Genomic DNA, 5596 nt, shown 5'->3' on the forward strand with positions numbered 1-5596 from the left:
GGAGTGCAAAATAGGAGGATTTGCATGACAAACCTCCCATTTTACATGAAGTGGCCAGCCATCATGTTGTTGTAGACAAAATGTACACTTGATATCCATAATTTATGGTACAAATTGATACAAATTGATAATAGGTTAGGTAAATGTTCCATGATAATGGGTTAGGTAAATGTTTCATGATAATGGGTTAGGTAAATGTTTCATGATAAGAATATCATGTCTTTTGTATTAAAGAATTAAATGGATGAAATATGAAGTTTTATTAAAAGAAAAGGGTGAAAAGAACAAAGTTTTGTCCATCTTTGTTCATCATAGCTGAAAGTTAGAGAAGAGAAAGGAGAGGAGAAAGCTCTTGAGTATTCGGTCATTAGGAGGAGGAAAATTGAAGGTAAGTTCTTGGTACCTTGCTTCTATTTTGAGGTTCATGAGTTCTTCTTGATTCTACCTTAACTCTTGAAGTATATTTTGATTTTTAGTTGTGTTGTGAGCATTTGGTCATGAATTAAAATGAAGGAAATGGTTGTTGTTTCATGTTCTTTTGATGAAAAATGGAAGATATGTGAAGTTGAGCCAAACAAATAAGCATGCATGTGCCTTAGATGCTAAAGGGAAAATCGGCTAACATGTTGTGCTTTGAAATGATGAAATGGAGATTATGCTTAAGTAAAAATCATAGATATGTGATGATTGATTGGTGATATACATGTTTAAATAACATGCATGCAAGATAGGTGTATGAAAGAGTGATTTGGTAATAAATCTGCTTGGGACAGTAGCAGTAACGTGACTTTGGAAAATCACCATAAATTGTGGGAGATGAATTAGAAGCTGAATAAATTATGTAATTAAAGCTTATTGAGTCTAGTTTCTAATGAAATAAACAAGAACATATTTTGAATTCTGTACAATGAGAAATTTGATTCGTAATGAAGAGTGGTCAGATTAGTCAAATAGTGAAACATGGGAAACTTTGAGAAATATCTGGTATTGATTGGCTAAACCAAAAATTCTGAAAATTTTATGGATAGAAGATATATGAGTCTATTTTCAAGGAAAATTAACGGAACTTGATTTGGAGTTTCGTAGCTCCATTTATAAATGATTTAGTGACTGTTGCTCAGGAAGACAGCTTGCAGTGAAATTATGATTATGTGGTAAACATTGACAAAAATTTGTTAATGAGTTGCTTATTGTTTTCTTATAAGCTTACAATGATCTGTAGGTGTGGTTGGCCGAATATTGTAAGGGGTTAATACGTAGTTTGTATTTGAATAGTTAGATTAACGTGTTAGTAATCCAATTGTAGGCGGTTCGTGTGTGGATCTCGTCAAGATATCGTCGCAAATGTGTGTAACTAACACCCTCTTTCTTAGTCTAGATCGGCAAAAGTCGAAAAGCCGAAATGCCGAAAACCGGTATTTTGTAGATTTACGAGTGTGCGAATGCTCGTGAGGTAAATCGATTAATGTTTTTGGTAAGCTGCAATGTTTGGACCGCAAAGTGCATGATTTACGTGCCCTCGATATTTTTGGGCTTAATGGACCAAAATTGGAATGATGGGCCAATCGGCCCAATTCGGTAAGAACCCTCGGTAGTGATTACATTAGTACGTGAAAGGTAGGAATACGCATGAAAACCCTAAAATAGATAAATTACTGAAATACCTTTAAAAGTGGAAATTTTACGCTTTACCCACGGGAGATAAATTACCAAATACCCCTAGGGTTAAATTGACTTAAATGCATGTTTGATTGTTGTTATTTATTGCATGCCATGTTGTTATTATCGATGCATGGACCGGGATATTGACGGAGGAAGTACTGAAAGTGGCTTGTCCACGTCTTGGAGGCTTTGCCTCAATTCTTCGTTAATCGAGCAAAGAATCTTTTAACTGTGGAGTGTTGGGTGGGTGGGTTGAGCTATCCCACATGGAGTGTATGGGTGGTACGGGTGGAGTGTAGTGGTTGGTGGGTTGAGTAGTCTCCCCAAATGGGCTTGCATATGTTTACTGATGTTGCATGTATTTTGAAATGGGCCTATGGGCCATACTGTTATCTGAATAAGGGGATAAGGCCCAGTTTATTGTAATCTGAAAAGGGCTCTGGCCTAGTACCACTGTTACCTGAATGGGCTTAGGCCCAATGGGCTTGAACTGACTTGGGCTTTGAATGGGTTTTCCTTACACACTGAGTTTCCCCAAACTCACCCCTTTTATTTTCATCCACGCAGGAAATCCCCAACCATAGTGGGCTTGGAGCTGTGAGGGAATTCGGAGTGGCCACTCGTTCTGAAAGTTTGATTTTCTTCTGGTGAACTGGACATCCTTTTATTACGTTTGAAGTTTTGGGTTTTTAAATGTAATAAGGCCGCTTAATTATTTTTGATGGTTTTAATATGTATTACTAAGATAAGTATTACTTATTTTAACTTTTGAAATTGGATACCTTTAGGGCGCGTTTTCAAAAACAACAATTGATTTCAAAATAACACGACAACAAGTAAAGCTTCCGCAATGAAAGTATTTTCCAAAATTAATCACTTTTCCTAAAAATGACTTAATCGAATCGGTTTCCTAGAAATATCCATGACGTTAAGGTGTGGCAATGGCGGTATGCATGTCTAGGATTGGATCCGAAGGAGCTTGGTATTAGCGATCCGATGGACTCACCACCTCTTTTCCGGTTTCCTACCGGTGCACGACTTCCATTCACTTTAACCCTTAATGAATTAATCTTTTGAACATCAAGTACGATTTTCTGGACTTAGAATGAATTTTTTTTTTACGTTTTTGATGTGGCATGCCGGTCATAACTTCTGGGCCGGGTTTGGGGTGCTACAACAAATGCCTTCGGATCTTAGTCCGGTTATCATTCGTGTGACACCCCTAAATTGACCCTAGTCGGAAAGCGGTTTTGGGACCGCTAAACCGAGTCACCAAATTATTTGAATATGATATTTATTGTCTAAAATATGTGATTATGAATGTGTGAAAGTTTTAAGCTTCGATTTAGTAAATTGCATGTGAATTTAGTCAATAGGACTTATGTGTGACACTTTTGAAATGTGATAGGTTAATCTATAAGGATCTATTAGTGCATGTAATCAAAGGGTGGACTTGCATGTCAATTTCCCCATTTAATTACTAGTGGCCGCCATGACAAAGGGTGATGGGCAAAACATGTCATAAAACATGTTGTGTTAATGGTTTATGTTAGAAATGATAAAATAATAATGGGAAGGTAAATGATGACAAAAAGAAAATGTGTGTGTGGTTGCCCCCTCCATTGCCGTGACTAGTGAAAGAGGAGAAAAACAAAGTTCTTTCTTTGTTGTTCAACTTGGCCAAATAGAAGAAGCAAAGGAGGGGAAGAAATTTCGGTCACTTGAATCCTTAGGAAGGTTAGTACATTGTGTTGAAATTGTGAAATAATTACTTGTTTTAGGTAAATTATCATGGTTCTTGCTTAGCCCATGCAAAAATTTCCACTAATGATGGGTGAATAGAGCCTTCGGCTAAGGTTATAAGGGAAGAAATTTTGATTGCTTTACTTGAATCTTGATGATGAATGTATTGAGGAAAGAACTTGGTCTTTCTAAAAATATGAATGGTTAAAGCTCATACTAGTAATAGCCGAATTAAAGAATGCTTGATGTCATGAGAAAATGCTGTTCATGTTAATTGGATGAGAAAGGGTAGTTGGGTGAAGTAGAGTCTAGCAAATGAGCACATATGTGCACTAGTTGCTAAATGAAGAAAAATCGGCTAACAAGGGAGTACTAAGGCCGAATATGATTTTGAATATTAGTGGTGTAGTTGCCGAATTTGAACTATGAAGTTATTGAGTAATGTGTGTGTTTTAAGTGATAGAATTGAGTGAATGCTTGGAATGTGATATGTATGAATTATGTGTTAAATGAAGGTTTGCTAAGCTAGCTATTAAGATGAAGTGCAAATGTTAGTATTTGATTGCTAGTGTATATATGTGTACTAGCCGAGCTTTGAGTTTAAATAATGGTTGGAGCACCATGTGTTGTAATGAGATTATTTGAGTGAAATCATAGATATTTATATGATGAATTGATTGTGGATATACATGCTTAAATAAGATGCACACATGAATGAATAGATAGCTTGGTGTTGCATGTATTCGGTCATAAAGGTGCACATGAGGAAATGTTAGATTAATTGTATTAAATTGCTCAATGTGATTAAAAATGCGTATGACCATTTTGTGTTTGAGCTAAAGGTGGCCATATGACCTATCAAACTCCTTGTCATATTCGGCCATAAGCTAGCATAATGAGACTTTAATAAGTTAAATTTGTTTGAATTAGCTCAAGAGCTTAGAAGACCAAAGTTGGATAAGGGAAGGGAAAAAGTGATCGAATAGCCGCCGAGATCGTTCGACCACATCCGAGGTAAGTTTTAAGCGATTAAAAGTTGAGTAAATTCAATCATAATAGGACATAATGAGTTGATTTAATAAGATATGATGTGGCCATGATATGTCTTAAACTCAAATGGTAAGTTCATAAGTGTTTGGACTTGGAAATTTAAGAGCAAATTGTAATAATTTGCTTTGAACAATGAAGATAACGTGATTTTAGAAAATCACTATAAATTGTTGGTGTGGAATTATAGGCTGAATAAAATATGTACTCAAAGCTTAGTTAGTCTAGTTTCTTATAAAAGAGACCGTGGAAGTAAAGAAATTTCCTATAAAGAGATATTTAAAGTTGTGTGGGACAAGGTCGAATGACTCAAAATCCCACTGCTCGTATTTGGAAAATCATTATAATTTGTACAAAAATTGTTATAAGATAAGATTTATATGCTTAGACTCATTAATGAGTCTAGTTTCAAATTAAATCAAATAGAACACATTATGAACACATTATAAGATAAGATCTATAACAAAAATTGTTATAAGATAAGATTTATATGCCAAGACAAAGTGTATACATGATAGTATATGTCGTATGTGAAGTATATTTGGATAATTGTGATGTGAATACATGAAAATTTATATTTTGATTTAGGATTTTATGTGATGAATGTGAATGTGTATATATGTGATAAGGCCGAATGGCCAATGTGATGAATGTGAGCATGCATATGTGTGATAAGGCCGAATGGCCAATGTGGTGAATATGAACTTTCATATATGTGATAAGGCCGAATGGCCTATGTGATGAATGTGAACATGCATATATGTGATAAGGCCGAATGGCCAATGTGATGAATGTGAGCATGCATATGTGTGATAAGGCCGAATGGCCAATGTGGTGAATATGAACATGAATATATGTGATAAGGCCGAATGGCCTATGTGATGAATGTGAACATGCATATATGTGATAAGGCCGAATGGCCAATGTGATGAATGTCAGCATGCATATGTGTGATAAGGCCGAATGGCCAATGTAGTGAATATGAACATGCATATATGTGATAAGGCCGAATGGCCTATATGATGAATGTGAACATGCATATATGTGATAAGGCCGAATGGCCAATGTGATGAATGTGAGCATGCATATGTGTGATAAGGCCGAATGGCCAATGTGGTGAATATGAACATGCATATATGTGGTG

The 5596-nt window shown here is 35.7% G+C and overlaps 1 long non-coding RNA gene across 1 annotated transcript; it reads left to right on the forward strand.

The window, feature by feature from the left end:
* The first annotated feature begins 264 nt into the window (after nucleotides 1–264).
* On the forward strand, nucleotides 265–2443 carry LOC128283657 (uncharacterized). Its single transcript, XR_008274052.1, has 2 exons — nucleotides 265–388; nucleotides 2230–2443. It is a non-coding gene; the product is annotated as an uncharacterized LOC128283657 (long non-coding RNA).
* Nucleotides 2444–5596: the final 3153 nt, after the last annotated feature.

The sequence above is a fragment of the Gossypium arboreum genome, chromosome 2, assembly GCF_025698485.1.
Source record: "Gossypium arboreum isolate Shixiya-1 chromosome 2, ASM2569848v2, whole genome shotgun sequence".
In the NCBI taxonomy this organism is placed as follows: domain Eukaryota; kingdom Viridiplantae; phylum Streptophyta; class Magnoliopsida; order Malvales; family Malvaceae; genus Gossypium; species Gossypium arboreum.